The 18,269-nt window shown below is 32.1% G+C and overlaps 1 pseudogene; it reads left to right on the top strand.

The window, feature by feature from the left end:
• Window positions 1-17,075, top strand: part of LOC112002176 (UDP-glycosyltransferase 91C1-like) — a 34,815-nt pseudogene extending 17,740 nt beyond the window's left edge.
• Window positions 17,076-18,269: the final 1,194 nt, after the last annotated feature.

Consider the following 18,269-nt stretch of genomic DNA (forward strand, 5'->3'; position numbering starts at 1 on the left):
GGCCAAAAAATCCATGCAAACGCAATGATTCCATTCGCGGGAATATAATTGATATCAACTTCAAAATTCTGAAGAGGGATTTGCAGTAAAAAAACTAATGCACTACATAAGTGAGAATCATTAATCACGGGGCAAAGTTAGCATGTGTAATTTGCATTTTTGCCTAAATTTCAAAACATCCAAATAAGGGGAAGAAGAAACCATTCCCCTTTTCTCCTCTCCTTTCCATCCTTATCCATTTACTTTTCCCTCTCCCCAAATTTCCAAACACATTGTTAAACATTATTTAAAAAAATGAGAATATTATCTTATAACTACGTTATTTTTTTTATTTTTTTTATAGTATAATGTTATTGGAAGGATTAACTGCATTCTATTGCTTGGTATTGGATAGATCTCGAAAAGTTACAAACCTATGACAAAGCACACATTAGTAGAAAATAATTTACAGAATTTTTTTTTGTAAAGAGAATTAGGCCGCTTGTACAGCCATTGTCACAATGCAAAAGCTATTTGAAATGCCAAATTCAAGGGCGTTATATAATAACTTTAACTCCGTTCAAGAAAATCGCTAGGATGTCGCTCACCAAACACAATGGTAACCAAATGGCTTAGAACTTTACATACATGAAAGTATCTAATGCTTTGAATATATGCATCTTCTCTCTTCTAGATTGTGTCCCTCATGATAGATATGACCCCCATATTGTGATTTGTGATAAGGAGAATGTATATAATTGATACATGAAATAATTATTGGTTATTTAGACTATTATACACAACTGTGTTGCGTTCAATGTTTAAAAAAAATCAGATTGCTAAAAGAAATGGAAAAAAGAAAAATAAAAAAAGAGAGGTTCAAGGTTCAAGATCAGATTGGAGTTCAATCGGAGGTTAGACCATGATAATATCATAAATAATAAAATATAAATAATTAAGGAATATGCAAGTCCCACATTAAAGAAAAAGGAGTGAAAAATATTTAAAAAGAAGCATTGCATGTCCCATATTGAAAGAAAAGAGGAACATTATGATTGTCTCTGTCAACAAACAAAAGAGATGTTTTAAGAAGGGTTACAAGTCCCACATTAGAAAAATAAAGGAAAATATGTTGGAAGTTGGGGGGGGATGAGATGAGCGGATAATAGAGGGGTAACGGAGAGGAGTGGAGAATATAGTAGACACCCCTTTCCCTTTTTGGATTTTTTTAAAATTAAAAGGGAAGAAAAAGGATTTCTAGAGTCCCCTCCTCTTTTTTCGTTTTGTTTGTTTTCTTCAAGAAGAAAATGAATAGATCCCTCCACTTGTTTGAGTATAAGGTGGAAATAAGAGGAAACGATAATATATATTAAAAAAAATAGAAAAAATATATCAATTCATTTATAAAGTTTTATACTAAATATTCATTTCGGACAAAATTGCAAGAAGGTAAAAATTCATTAGGAATCCTTCCCCTTCCTAACAAGGTGAAACATAAATCCTCACCTCTACAAAGTGGTATCTCATAAGACCGTTTCATAAAATAATTTTTCCACCCCCATTCTCTTCTCTCTACTCCCCCTCATTTCACCCCCACCAAATACACTATCAAATATTTCAAAAAATTAAATTAATTGAATACATGAGCTAACTTTTATTGGGTCTAGAATTCTTAAATTAAATGAATGGTTTATTCTAATAATAATAATAATAATAATAATAATGTATGTGATGCATCAAAAAATTCTGAAGAGAAAAAATGGTCAAGTTTGGTCTTGGTTCTCGGGCTCGTTTTCTTTTCTTTTGTTAGGTGTATTTTTAGCTAAGATCGGACTGACCTTAAGTACTAGTTCATCATTCATGGTTAACTTAGACAAATTTGGTGGGTTCCAGTTAACTTAATTGGCAAAATTTCCGATGGTTGAATATGTGATCTAGAATTTAACCCCGCCTACATAAAAAACTGATTGATGTCTTGGTTTGATAATAAAGAGCCATCATTAAAAGCAGACGCCATAGGTTGTGAAACTTTCAAAAAAAAAAGAAAAAAAAAAGACAAATTTCATTTTAGGGAGCAAAAATTATAAGTGAACAGAACACATGAGAGCAATAATGGTGAAATTTTTTTAAACTAAAACAAACATATAACCTCAAGCTAGCCCTCAATACAATGATGTCCCATTGTTCTAATCCATAATATAAAAAATGTCAACGGAAAAAGATATTGAGAGGACTAACAGAACAATGGAGGAACTTATTGGCACCCTCCTTCCACTCCGATGGCATTGATAATTAGCTTTTAGGGCTACGAATCTCAGAGTAATTAATGCTTAAAATGCCCTTTAGACTTTCAATTACCTTAATATATTTCAATACATTTTGTGTTAAAGAAGCATCAAATCTATCAAAAAACAAACCAGACTTAAGATATATACTCAGCCAAGGCCAATTAATGTTGAATAGGCATGACGTCTTTCCACCTACATATCCTTTTTTCCAATAGTGATAAGCAATTTCAATGGTTCTTGGTACTGTTTTTTTGTTTAATAAACATAAAGCATAGATATCAATATGCTCCTTTGTGCCATGGTAATCTTAGTGGGGGCACAACGTATCATTTACAATAATATTGTTGCTCAGAACTTTGTGAAGCTCAATCACACATTGGATGATCACTACAGGAAGAGAAAAATTAATTAGTATGTTTTTTCTGTTGTAAGCTGGTTAGACTTTGTTAAGCACACTTTGCATTAATGTTTCTTTCTCCTTCTAAAAAGACAGCTACAATTGTAACTTTATTCCTAATTCCCATGGCCTTTGATTCAAAGAGGGCAAGTCCAATAATGTTAGACACGTATTGAAACTCTTATTGGCTCAATTAGATTGACCAACTTATTTAAATCTCCATTCTTGTTTATATGCATCAGCACTAGCATATGCAATCATCTATTCAGATTCTCATTGTGGGGAGTGATGAACTACCAAATTGGTGACTTTTCTTGTATTAAATTGACAAATTTTAGGAATCCAAATGGATGGACTGCTTGTCTTTATATAGGGTTACATATCTAATAAAATAAAACCATTTATTTTCCAATGTCTCATAAATGGTTTGTTTTTCTCATTAAATATATATATATATATATAAGGGTATGTTTGGGACCAATAATTTAAAGCTAGCCAACCATTTTACTCTTAAAAAGTTAATGGATTATTATTATAGTAATTATGCCTCCTAACATGCACTTTACATTACCCATGCCCTGAAGTTTTGGTTTATACATGTTTATTTTTTGAAATTTTCGTACACTTTATGATGCATGCTTTTTACTATAAGGTCAATATATATACACATATCATTTTGTAATTACTAAGTAATATACTATTTTTTTCAAAAAAAAAAAATAGTAATATACCATTAACTAGATCAACTATAACTACCAATTATTGCCACACAAGTATTTTTGAGGAGGGGAGGGGGGAGATGGGTGAACCCGCAAGACAGATTGTAGAGGGGGCCGGGGTAGATGCCAATCGTCCTACAAATAACTTGGTAGCCGCATAAAAATTGAAATAAATAATCAATATTTGGGATGGATTTATGTTTAGAACAAGGGAGCCATGACCCATCTTAGCCTCAAAATTTTTTATTTTTTATTTTTATAGTATATTGCTAAATGTTTTTGTAGGGTTATAAATTTAACCCATTTAATTAATTCAATGACTCAAATTGATTAATTAATCAAATTACATGTAATAACATGGAGGCACGAACAAATTACCAAATAATCTAGAGTACTATAGAAATTAAATTTGACACGATAATCTGTTAACAAATTTATATTATATATATAGTATAAAAATGAAAATGAACAATTGATTCACGCCTATTGCTCCTTCCTAAAACCCAATAAATAAATAAATATAGTTATTAACACCCAAGTCAGCTAAAATTAAGTGGTTCTAGATGTCAACTATCTCAAGAAATATTTTCAACTTGTGGATAGACAACCAGTACCTTAATATTCTCAATCAACAATGGAACTTACAATAGAAAAAAAGAGCCTCAAATTATAAATAGATTAAAAAATTGGTTCCAAAATTACTATATTTCGCCCCCTTGAAAGTTTAAAATTGGTCCAAGGAACTCAAAACAAATAGGTCACCTAGCCTATTCATGTGACTTTTGACCTTTTCTGAACATCAAAACATGTTGTTAAACATTTGAGACTATGAAATTTGGGTGTTACCATGTTGTTATTTGATTACACCTAAATGATTTGTTTTTGTTTTTTTTTTAAGAGTAAACTATATTTTAGAGTAAACTATATTTTTGGCCCATACAATTTGAGATTGTTTTCATTTTGGCCATTCATATTTGATTTCGTTACAATATTGGCTATGTCGTTCATTTTTTCTTGTAATATGATTGTCCATAATATGTTTTTCTGCTTACAACAATAAAATTCATGAATTCCATAATATTTAATTTAGAACCAATGTTACAGAGAATAAATAACATGAAAGGCATATAACAATCAGATTACTAATAAAAATGAACAACATGACCAAAATAAAAATGAACATTAACTCCTTATTCCAATATGAAAACCGAAGGATGGCTGTCATCAAAGACTCATTTGCAAATAATCTCAAAATTTTTAAGTGTGTCAAAAGTGTGTTTTAGTTTTTTTTTTTTTTTTTTTTTTTTTTTTTTTTTTTTTTTTTTTTTTAATTCAAAGAATATTGGATATATATTAAATAATAAGCATGAATTTTATTTGATTTGTTAAATTATGAAAAAGCTAGATTTAATAGTTTTTTTTTTCAAAAGAAAAAATATAAATTATTTATAACCAATTATTTTGTTAATATCAAATAAATGTAACTTTAAATTTTCATTTAAAAAAAAAAAAAAAGGATTTAGGCATTAGATGCCCCCCAAATCGAAATCCTAGCCCTATCCCAAAACAACATCCTAATATTCTTGTTGATTGATGATGGTGTTAAAGACCTCCTAAGTTGAAATCCTGGCTTTATCCCAAAATAACATTCTTATATTCTTGTTGATTGATGATGGAAACTAATCACCTTTTCACCTGTAGCTCCTAAGCTCAAACTTTGTAAGATTAAAAAAAGAGGATTATGGGAAGCTAATGATCATTAAACTAGTAATTAATAGAGGCCAATAAGGGCTAAAAGTTATCAGTCAAATAATGAATTAATGACATTTTAATTTATTGTTTGTGATTAACTAATTATACTCACAAAGGTTTAAACCACATATATTCCATTAATGTTTCTCCACACCCTTTCCACCACCTATATATAAAGTCACAGAAACCACCATTTCTTCATACAATCAAATAAAAGTCTTCTTTCTTTCTATGTGATAAATAATTGTAATGCTTTGGGCTAGATGGTTGGCAGATGGGTTATTTTGGTGCAACCGGATCAATTAGTCATGTTAATATATTAAAAGGGTTTGTATGGGAAGGTGACAGAAGAGAGTGAGCACACAAGTTATTTTTCTTGCATGGATTGTCCACGCTTGAACTATGCGTGCTCACCCTCTATCTGTCACCCCCCTCTCTCTCTCTCTCTCTCTCTCTCTCTCTCTCTCTCTCTCTCACACACCCCCCCCCCTTTATGGTGAGAGAAATGGCCAATGTCAAAGGATCAGTAATATAATTTGATATTTTTGTTTCTTTAAAAAAATGTTTTAAAAAAAATATAACGTCAACCATAGAAAAGGATTTTGACCAAATATACGTTTTCTTGAATTCGTGTGCATTATTTATGATATGTAATCTATACTAATATAAATAGAATATGATTTGATGGTTAAATCTTTTAATTACCAAAAAAGTTATTATTAAATAGCTCGAGTAAAATGACAACCAAATCCCCCCTCCAATTAGCACCAAAAAAAGAAGTAAAATGACAAAGTTTGGAGTACAGATTCTAGAGATTTTTATGGTAAGGGGACCCTGGTCCATAGGTTTAATGGGTCAACCCCATCCATCATGGGTAGGTGGATAGCCATCAATGGCATAAAATTGTTGCTTCAATGTTGAAAAGTGTGAGGACAAAAACAAAAACAATTATAGTGAAGAAGAGATATGTTTTTTTTTTTTTTTTTTTTTAAACTTGTTGAATTGATAGATGGTGATCACAGAAACCGCCATTTCTTCATACAATCAAATCAAAGTCTTCTTTCTTTCTATGTGATAAATAATTGTAATGCTTTGGGCTAGATGGTTGGCAGATGGGTTATTTTGGTGCAACCGGATCAATTAGTCATGTTAATATATTAAAAGGGTTTGTATGGGAAGGTGACAAAAGAGAGTGAGCACACAAGTTATTTTTCTTGCATGGATTGTCCATACTTGAACTATGTGTGCTCACCCTCTATCTGTCGCCTCTCTCTCTCTCTCTCTCTCTCTCAAATTAGTGCTTCTGTTTACACACTTCAGGAACATGTAGATTGATATGTAATAGTTTTAAAGCAATTTGACAAATAGTGTTGTGGTCCAAAACTAATTAAGTAGAATAGGCCTTTAATAAGTCAGCACAAGCTTCACCATTGTGGCGTACGTAGGGGGAAACCAAACCAGGTTAGCTTAATAGCTTTGCTATTTGAGTATGGGACAATACCGAAATAAGGGCAGTGTTTATTAAAGAAGACAGTTTATCTTCTAATTGATTCAAAGCTGTGAGTCTACTTCTTGTTGGTATAGTCCCTAAAGAGAGAGCCTAATAAAGCTGAGGGAACAATCATTTTCATAACCATGCGAGAAAGCCAGAACTTCATTGAGAGTTATCTCCATTTTACACATAAAAATGGCTAGCGAAAAAAAGCTTCACGTAGCAAATATTTCCATGGCTAGCTTATGGCCACATAATTCCATATCTTGAACTCTCCAAGTTCTTAACTCAAAGGGTCATAAAGTTTCCTTCATCTCCACCCCTAAAATCATTTCATCGCCTCCAAAATTTTGTTGCCACTGATAAACTTAGTAGAGCTTCCTTTACCCTACATTGATGGCTTGCCTCAAACCTTAAAAAAGCCTATGACATGCTCGAGCCCCATCTGACTCAGCTTCTCCAGAACTCGGATGTTAACTGCCAATTATTGCCACACAAATATTTTTTAGGAGGGGAGCGGGGAGATGGGTGAACCCACAATATGCGAATATTGGATTGGAGAGGGCGGTAGATGCCAATTGAACTACAAGTTCCTGGGTAACCGCACAAAAATTGAAATAAATAATCAATATTTGGGATGGATTTATGTTTAGAACAAGGAGAGCTATGGCCACTCTTAGCCTCAAATATTTTTTTTTTCTAATATATTTCTAAATTCTTTTATAGTATATTTTTTTTTGAAAATTTATATTATAAAAATGAAAATGAACGATTGACCCACAACAACTATGGCTCCTTCCTTAAAAAAATAAATAAAGAAATACAATTTAATTATTAATAACTAAGTAAGCTAAAGTTGTCTACTATCTCAAGAAATATTTTCAACTCGTGGACAAACCACCAATACCTCAAGATTGATGTAACTTAAAAAATGACCTCAAATTATAAGTAGATTTAAAAAATTGGTTCAAAATTACTATATTTGGCCCTCTCAAAAATTTAAAATTGTCCAAGGACTCAAAACAAATAGGTCACCTAGCCTATTCATGTGATTTTGCACGATGAAACCTTGTGTCTGTGTGGTGTGTGTATTTTTTACTTTTTGTGAACCTCAAAACAGGTTAGACATTTGGGACTCTGAAATTTGGGTGCTACCTAGATGTTATCTATTTACACCAAATGATTTCTTTGTTTATTTTTTAATTTCATTTTTAATAAAAAAAATTGGGAATACAATACTTTAGATTAAAGTATACTTTTGGCCTATAAAATTTGAGATTGTTTTCATTTTGTCTCTTTACATTTTCAAATTTTCATTTGGTCAATCATATTTGATTTCATTACAATATTGGCCCTACCGTTCATTTACGCTAGTAATATAACTGTCCATAATACGTTTTTTTTGCTTACAACGACGAAAATCCTATATTCATGTTGATTGATGATGGCGTTAGACACTCCCAAAGTCAAATCTTGGCTCTATCCCAAAATAGCATCCTTATATTCTTTCCAATTGATGATGGTAACTAATCACATTTTCACCTATAGTTCTAAGCTCAAACTTAGTGGGATTAAAAAAAAAAAAGTTTATGTAAAGCTAATGATCATTAAACTAGTAATTAAGAGGGGAACATTAAAAGCTAAAAGGTAGTGTTATTATTAGTTGACTAATGAAACAACGACATATTAATTTATTGTCAGTGATTAACTGATTATACTTATAGAGGTTTAAACCACATATATTCTGTTAGTGTTTCTCTATACCCTTTATCAAGGTTTCTTTATTTCCATGTGATTAATAATCATAATGCTTTGGGTAAGGTGGTTGGAAGATGGGTTATTTTGGTGCAACTAGATCAATTGGTCGTGTCAATATATTGAAAGGATTTGTATGAGAATGTGACAGAAGAGAGTGAGCACACAAGTTGTTTTTCTTGCATGGATTGTCCACGCTTGAACTATGTGTGCTCACCCTCTATCTGTCACTAGCCACACTTGAACTGTGTGTGCTCACCCTCTATCCATCTCCCACCACTCTCTCTCTCTCTCTCTCTCTCTCTCTGTTCACAATGCAGGAACAAGCAAATTGATAAGTGTAATGAACTGTTTTAAAATAAATTTCTTTTAAGATATAGATACCAATAAGTAGTCAACTTTTGGTTCCTCTAGTTCCTTGTAAGGTAAATCACGCATCCAATTTTTATTAGGGTTTTTTCTTTGTGTGGTAAACTTGGAATTGATAGAGGTTTTTTTTTTTCGTGAAAGGGTAAAAAAACTCAAACACACAACATATACTTGCATAAAAGCTCATAATCTAACTTTCCTCTCCATAAGATCCCAGAACACATTAAATTCATGCACTTTTGCACTTGACTGATTCCAGCATGATGCTTGTTGTTCATTGAGTGCTAATAAAAGACTTTCTTTTTTTAATTCATTTTAAAAAAATGCTTTTTATTTGGTTACTTGTGAATAGCTTCTATCCAATTACTGACTACTATATTTGCAATTAGCCCTGTTTTTCGTTAAGTATGTAGACAATTGAGTCCATTCTAGTGCTGCCACTACTTGGTTGGTTGGATGCATGGGGTGGAAGACCAAGGCCAACAAATCCTTGCCAAGCTATATATGGATGGAACATACTTTGATATATTGATGGAATAGAGAAGAAAGAAGAAGAAGAAGAAGAAACTGATATGATGAAAAAGGCTACAAAAGTTGGTAGATATTTGAGGAAGAAGAAGAAGAAGAAAAGAAGATTGATATGATGAAAAAGGCTACAAAGGTTGGTAGATATTTGAGAAAGGTTTGGGATCATGTAGGAGATTAAGTTATGTCTACTAATTAGTTACCTGTCAGTTCTTCAATTAGCATCATGATTCTGTATTAAGTTGTAATCGCTTCTCCTAACCTCTGTCAATGAAAAAGGAATCACTTCTCCTCCAAATTTGCTTGGTTTAATCCTCTTGGCAGTGTAAATTGGATAACATACGCTCCATAAGGCAAAATGTTTTGTCCTATTAGACCATGGTTGACTTGATTATGTTTTTACATGACTTTAGTGACTATTTTTTTAAGCTATTTAAGTGGCTTATAGTAATTGCAACATAATAAAAATTGTATTAATAGTAGGTTAACGAAAAACTGATGTTACTCTAATCACTAACTTACCACCTTTATAAGTTATGAAAAAAATTATAAAAAAAGTATTTATCATTTGACATAATTTTGTTTGTTAATATATTAACATTTTCATGTCTTTTAACAAGCACAACCTCACAATTAATCTTGCTCTACAATAAGATGGACCTTGGACTTACCAGTACCACTTGTGGGATGCATAACAGTTTGTCATGCCCCGAACCTAAGTATAAAGATAGGCACGTGATAACTGCCGCACGTTTATAAAGTAAGCACCTTACAAGTGTGCAAGGGCCTTTTAGCAACTAAAATTTATCCTTAAAAATTAAATCAAATAAATCCAAAATACTTCAACAATTTCTTTATGAACAAATTTCCAATAATTTAATAGGAACAAAATCCAAACCTCATGTACATAATGTCAATTGGTCAATAAATATAAAACTATTAGAAAACCATCCAATCTCAAAATCACTAAGCTTCTTTTCCTACTCACAACACAATATCAAAACTCTCAAAACTTGCTATTCTTCACAATCTAAGACTGGAGGTGAAAAAGGGGTGAGCTAACAACTCAATAAGTAACCAAAATCCTAATAAGTTCTATCAAGTAATAGATTTGTAAATGATAAGATGTAATATGTGTTTTCAAAGTTATAATATACTATGTGTTTCCAAAATAACTGAAGAAGTTTCGTAGTCTTAAAATAATAAGTTGTACATAGATCACATACTTTAATTTTACAAATATATTATAGATGGTTTAGAAAATAGTCTGTTTTTCATATATCAAAAGCTATAATTTACAATAGGTTCCAAAAATACATAAGCAGTTTTAATAATTCAAAATAGTTCAAATACTCAAAATTTCCAAATTCACATATATAGTTTTAAGGACTCAAAATAGTTCAAATATTCAAACATAATTCATATTCTTAATAATCTTATGACTATAGTCACGCTATATCCTCATGACTGGACATCAAAGTACCAATAAATAACCCCCCTTGGTTGATACCGGGTATCAGAGTACCAATGAATAACCCCCATTAGTTTAGGTATCAGAGTACCAATGAATAACCTCTATTGGCTAGGTATCAAAGCACCAATTAATAACCCTCATTGGTTTGGGTAACAGTGTACCAATAAATAACCCTCATTGGCTGGGTGTCAAAATAAATTCATAGTCAGATTGTTTATGTGGGGTCATAGGCCCTAAATCATACAATAATTGGGTTTTGGGCTTTGGCCGAGAGCGTGGGGATTTGGCCGAGTGCATGGTAGTCCAAGTCCGAGGAGGAATATCTCCTCGGACCAGCTAAAGCACAGTCATATATAAGTCCTAAATAGTTAAAGTGACCTTCCAGGAAGTTCTAAAGGATAAGAACTCAGAAATATCTAAGAGAAAGCTGCTATCATTGCATTGAATGCACTGCAGCTATTTTTCTAGCCGCATTTATGTGGAAAAGACCTCTGAACAGTGTTGCCTTAAAAACCACAACTCACAAAAAGCTAGCAGGGGTGTCTGATGGGACAAACACTCAAGTGGTGGCCCAAAAAATCAACAAGTGTAGGATTAAGATCATCCAAAAGGAACTATATAATGCAAGAGGCCCTTCATAAAAAGGAGGGAGGAAAAATAGAGAGGAGAGACGGTAGCAATCTAAATTGCACTGGTACTATGTTTAATCAATTTATATGAAAACTTACCTCCTCGGACAGTGAGTTCATCTCCTTGGACAATGAACTCATTCAGCTCTATGTTCCTTGTTCTTACTTAATCATCTTCTACATCCATATTAACCGTTGTCCAATCCACCAAAAACACAACTCTTTCACCCACTCTCTATAAATTCATTGTACTGGGCTCATTGGGCTCATATCCCATACCTTTTGGGCTTGGACTACAAATCATAACCCTACAGTTTATGGATTTGTGGATTTGTAATTTTGGATTTGTTAAGGGTTTATATATATATATATATATATTGATGGATTTGCCCGATCATATCATTGTTGCTGGAATGTAGTTTCTTTTACTTTCTCTTTGACAATTTTTTGGGTGTTTCGCTATGCAAAGGGTGTTTACTGTGATAATTGTTAATTAAAGGTTGTTTTGTCTATGTTTTGGGATCCCATTATTATGTTTGATGGAGCATTGAGAGAATAGGGGTGAATTATACTATCATATATATATATATATATATATATATATATATATATATATATGTATTTGTAGTCATCTTTGAAGTCTACTTTTATTACATATGTTGCTACATAACATCAATGTCTGGGTTCACGATGCAAGGAGTTGGTTGCAGAGCTGATGTGGTGGTCTGGGTTCATAAGGGTTAGGAAGGTAAGAGATGGGTTCGTGAGTTAGGGAGCTAAGGGCTAGGTTCGTGGTTTAGATTTAGGATTTCCTGTTGGTTGGGGAAACGATACCAAATTTTTTGTTTTCTTTAGGCAAAATAGCATGTTTTTTTTTGTACTAGCTCTTCACTTCATTTTCATTGAAACGGTGTCATTTTGGACCTTATTTCCCCCCCCCCCCACCCCCCAAAAAAAAAAAAAAACACGTTAGCAAGATGATGTGGTTAACAGCAGAAACTAACTGGGGGGTGACTTGCTAATGGAACCAAACATTATGATGTAAAATCAAAGTTCTGAAATGTTGGGGTGTAAAATCCAAACACCCTCAAACGTCAGGGGTGTACTTTATAATTTACCCTTAAAAAAATTATAAAATGTGACATCATTACCATGGTTATCAGTATCTTGTTCCGACCTACATCCCTAAAATGTCATGGATCTCACTAGAATATCTACTAAATTGAAATCAATGTGGGATCTCAATCCGGATTTTAGGATCTTGTAGGATCCCGATCCTATAGTGATACTAAATATCTTGTGCTGTAAAAGAAAATTCAAATTTTTTTACTTATTAAGAGTCTCCAATTGGAGCCTAAAGACCCCAAATTGATATAAAAAATGTAATGATTAGATCAGCCTAGTGACCCTAACCCAAATTTATTGAAAAAAAAACATATATAAAAAAATTAAATAAATTAAATAAAATCCTAATGCTCACATCAGTCGTCAATCGTCACCTTAACCTAACAAACACAATCACTGAAAAGAAGAGAAGAGACTAGATTTCTAGGGAGTAGAAGGCGAGTGAAAGAATCTGAGAAATCCGACAATGACACCACTTTTAGAGAGACCATCAACGACGAATGTAATTTTTTATTTTATTTTAGTAATTCTGCAAAAAATGACGAGAATATTTTTTATATGATCAACCGTACTTTGAGGAACCCATCCAAGATAACCAAAACTTTGGTCTTGATAATTGATTTTGTTTGTGATGTTGTTTGAAACATTGTTATTTACTTTGTGTTGTTAATGGGAGCCATTATGTATATGGTTTGAGTTATTTAACTTAAAACTTGGTATTTGTGAATTGTAACTTTTGAACTTTGGACTTTGTTTATGTTTTTATAATTTGGTACTTTGCGTTTTATTAGTAATATCACTAATTTGTATCAAAATTTACTCTCTTTTTTTTCAATGTTTCTTTAATATATATTATGAATTATAATTATATATAGGTACTTTTTAGTATTTTTTTTTTTTTTAATCCCTGAATCCTCTCACTGATCTCATGTAGGGCCAGCCCTAGGCCATGGCCTAAGGCCCCCTAACATTGAAAGGTCCCCAAATATGGAGGCAGTAAGGTGTGTGTGTGTATACACACACATATATAACATAAAATAATAATAATAATAATGAAAAGTAAGGGATATATATCTGTTTTTTAATTAAACCAAAATATGTGAGTTACAAAGTACAATTTTTTTACCACTTTTAAGAATTAAGAAGGCTTAAAATATTAGAGTCATGTTAGTATATTAAAAGTTGTATTATATAGTTCTTATAAATTGATATGTCTTCAAACACAAAAAGTAATTCAACACTCTCTTTCTTTCTTTTTTGAATTATTATTTCGTTGTCACATTAGTTTATAAGTTTTTTGCAGTAAAATTTGTTATAATTTTAGCATTTTCTCCAAAAAAATTCATGAATTAATAGAAATACAACCCAAATACTTTTAAGTGAATAAAAAATGCTAAAACTAATAAAAATTTTATGGAAAAAAAACTTACAAATTAATGTGACGGGAATATGTTTGGTGCCACTTAAACAATATACTAAATAAATGTTTGAACAACTCTTTTTTTATTGGTAACATGTCATTTTATAAAACCTAAATAGTAAGTATCACTAGCTCACTCTAAGTAACTTAGACATATTAATAAGTAATAATTAATAATAGATTTGAAATTAAAAAAAAATTATAATAAAAAATCAACTAAATATTATTTAAATGATATTTAGATATAAAAATGCCTCTTTAAAATTTTTGTCTTAGGCCTCAAACTATCTTAAGCCAGCCCTGATCTCATGTAGGATGTGATCCTAATAAGCTTGATTGTTACTATCCAATGTGAGTATATAAGGAATTTTAAAAAATAAAAAATAAAAAAAGAATGTGAAACAAGGCTATAAACAAATGTAAGTTATTATCAAATGTAACGTGGCTACAATCCAGTATGACATTGTTCTTATCCAATGTGACCATATAGGCAATATAATCCCAAATTAAAAATTAAAAAAAAAAAAAAAAAAAAAAAAAAAACACCCATGGTGAGTTGCCATACTAAATTAACTACTAGAGATACCCAAAAAAAGTGTGGATATAGAATTTTCCTATTGATAATATTTACAAGTAAATATTGTGCAAAAAACATTTATACCTTCGTTAAGCCTATATAATATATATACTCAAGGGTTCCAAGTAGCAATAATCAAAAGCAGATGTTATAAGTTAAAACTATTTCTCAAAAAAGAAGGAGCACGGTGGTTGAAATTAATAATTTCAGATTATATTTATCATGTTTTATTTATTTTTTTTAAAAAAAAGGAAAAAAAGAGTAATTTATCATAGACTCTTAAGTATATTGTTATAATCATGGATTGTAAGTGTGAGAACTTTTTTTTTTTATTATTCGAATAAGCAAGCTTTGCAACTCTGGATTATGTGAGAACTTTTCTTGAAATTTGCAATATTGGCTCTCTTAAAGAATAAGAATATTTTTTAAAAAAAATTATATGAGGCTCATTTGTGGGAGTACTGAAGTAAAGAAACTTGCATTTAAGTTATATGATGTACTGCACCAAGGCCAGTCCATTTTAGTGGGAATTTAATGAGATAAACCAGGATGAGCTAAATCATCTATAAACTAAATCTGTTTTTTTCGATTTGCATTTTACTAAAATCATCTTTGCTTATTTGCTGGAAGTTGAATAGAGTATGATGTACTTAAAAAAAGTTGAAATCTTTAAAAAAGCTAAAGATAAGCAAATAAATTCAAAATCTAAAACAAAAATGTTAATACAAAATCAAAAAATTAATATATGCATTTTTTAAAATAAAATAAAGCGGGTTAGGTAAAGAAAAATAATTAAATAATTAGGAATAAAATGTATGGTGAAATTACAAAATACTACTCAATGTTAGTAATAAATCTAATTATATTAGAGATATCGTAACCATATATGCGAGAAAGCCAGAACTTCATTGAGAGTTGTCTCCATTTTACTTGCACATAAAAATGGCTAACGAAGAAAAGCTTCACATAGCAATATTTCCATGGCTAGCTTATGGCCAAGTAATGCCATATTTTGAGCTCTCCAAGTTCTTAGCTCAAAAGGGTCATAAAGTATCCTTCATCTCCGCCCCTAAAAACATATATTCATCGCCTCCCAAATTTGTTATCACTGATAAACTTAGTAGAGCTTCCTTTACCCTACATTAATTGATGGCTTGCCTCAAGCTGCCGAGTCGACCACCTCCGAGTTATCAAATCACCAAGTCCAAGTCCCATACCTCAAAAAAAGCCTATGACATGCTCGAGCCCCATCTGACTCAATTTCTCCAGAACTCGGATGTTAACTGGATTATCCATGACTTCGTTCCTCACTGGTTATCACGAGTCGCGACTCAACTTGGAGTCAACTCAGTTTTCTTTAGCACAGTTAATGCTTCTGTGCTCGCCTTTTTTGGCCCACCTTCTGAGATGACCAATGTTTACCGCAAAAGTCTAGAGGACTTCACGGTCTCCCCCAAGTGGATAGATTTTAATTCCTTAATTTTGATGTTGCTTATAAGGTCCCTGAGTTGCTTAGTCATCGAGTCTGCATGGACATGAATATGTCCGATTTGACCCGCGCTGCCATGGTGATTCAAGGCTTCCGATTCGTGATTGTTTGAAGCTGCAACGAGTTTGAGGCTGACTCACTCAGTTTGCTCAAGAAGCTTTACCAAAAACCAGTTGTTCCACTTCCAATTGGGTTGTTACCGCCCTCAGTGCAAAGATAGAGTAGTGAATGAAGAAGATAACAAGAGCTTGAAATCGTTGAAAGAATGGGTTAAGAATAAGAAAGAAAACTCAGTGGTTTACATTGCATTCGGTACTGAGTCGACTCTGAATCAAGAAAATGAGTCACGACTTGTCAAATGGGATAGAAAAATCGGGGTTGCCTTTCATTTGGATGGTCAAGAACCACCCACTTATTGACGGGTTAACGGGTCCGGATATGATTCCCGTCGGATTTGAAACCTGAGTTGCGGACCATGGTTTGGTTTGGACTGGTTGGGCACCACAGCTTAAAGTCTTAGCCCACCCGCCAATAGGCGGTTTCTTGACTCATTGCGGTTGGAACTCTGTTATCGAGGCACTTGGGTTTGGTCGGATTTTGATTTTGTTTTTTGGGTCTAACTCGGATCAAGGTTTAATTGCGAGGTTATTAAATGGAAGGCAGATTAGAAAGTCCAAATCTTCTATCTCATCAATTGTGCTTCACTTCATGCTCTACCAATAAAATTTGAACAACTAGCCTCTTTAATTAAATGAGATAACTCTGACTTTAATGAGAGAAACTAGTTATCTCATTTAATGAGATATCTCATTTAATGAAAAAGGTTAGCTATCCAAATTTTATTGGTGGAGCATGAAGTAGAGCACAATTGATGAGACAGAGGATTTAGACTCGATTGGAAATACCTAGGATGATCAAGATGGATCGTTTATGAGTGACTCAGTGGCTAATTCCATTAGGTGAGTGATGGTGGATTAAGAAGGGAGCAACTAAGGGCTAACGCACAGATCATGAAGAAAATTTTTGGCAGCATGGAATTGAACAAGTACCTAAATGAGTTCATTCAATTCATTGAAACTGAGTGAGTTTCAATTTGGTCATCTTGACTCGTTGTTGTGTTTAATGATAATAATAATAATAATAATTTTTTATAATTCGAGGAATTTGAATCCTAAGTGTCTTTATTAAAACGCTAAAAAATGTCAATCTTGATACAAGACTCCTGGCTGGCTAGTGATAGTTATGATCCCCTCCCCTGTTAGGCGCTTTATCTAGTGCGTTTTCTTTTTTTTAAAAACCACAATAACATTTATCGTCAACTATGGAGTGATAAAATTAAATTCATAATCGACATGTTTTTGCCTAACCAAGGTAAATAAAAAAATTATATTTAAAAAATAATATCTATGTTAGCACATGACGTGACTAAGCCTACGATTAGATATGATGTATAAATAATTTTTAGTGCCCTTTACAAAATTTGAATTTTAAAAAAAATAATAATAATAAATAAATGCTAAAAAAACCATGAAGTTATTTTTGAATGTGACATGAATTACAATACGGTATGACAAAATTTTAGCCATCCATGACCTTGTTATTGCTAATCCAAATTTAGAAAATTTAAAAGGAAGTCTACTCTCATATTCGATGTACATCATCTTATGTGACACAGTCATAGTCTAACATAAACTAGAGTTACTATTAGATATGATTAATATATTATCTTATACGGTCATGTTCCAACGTGAAAATTCATAAATTAAAAAAAAAAAATTCTAAAGTGAATAATAATAATAATTGTAATGCTCAAAAGATAAAGGACCAAGCGCACTTAGATCAATGGTACCCTGTCCTTCAAATCAAACCCAAACAATAGAATTTTTGAAGAGAGTGAGAAACTAATCTAAGTGCAATTTAAAACTAAGCCCAAGTTAAGGCCAAAGAGCCTAGAGTAACAGATAGGCATGATTTTAAACAACAATTAGGGATAAAGACCTCTACGGGCAAGTTCAAGGATCAACTTCTTGTATATAAATATAGTTCAGAGTTTTACACCAAGCTGTTCATTGTTCTCTTTCCTGTTCTAATGGTACTAAAAATGTTCACCCCCTTTTTCTGGGGGGTTCCCTTCCTTTTATATCCATTTTCCTTGCATCCCAACCCTCCACATGTATATCTGAGGGCATTTCTTAGGATGCTTATCCCATCAAGACTCTGCTAAAGGTGGTAAAAAGGATTGCTAGCTGTGAAATTACTATTCAGAGATCATTTCCACA

The sequence above is a fragment of the Quercus suber genome, unplaced genomic scaffold (assembly GCF_002906115.3).
Source record: "Quercus suber isolate HL8 unplaced genomic scaffold, Cork oak 2.0 scaffold_274, whole genome shotgun sequence".
Classification (NCBI taxonomy): Eukaryota; Viridiplantae; Streptophyta; class Magnoliopsida; order Fagales; family Fagaceae; genus Quercus; species Quercus suber.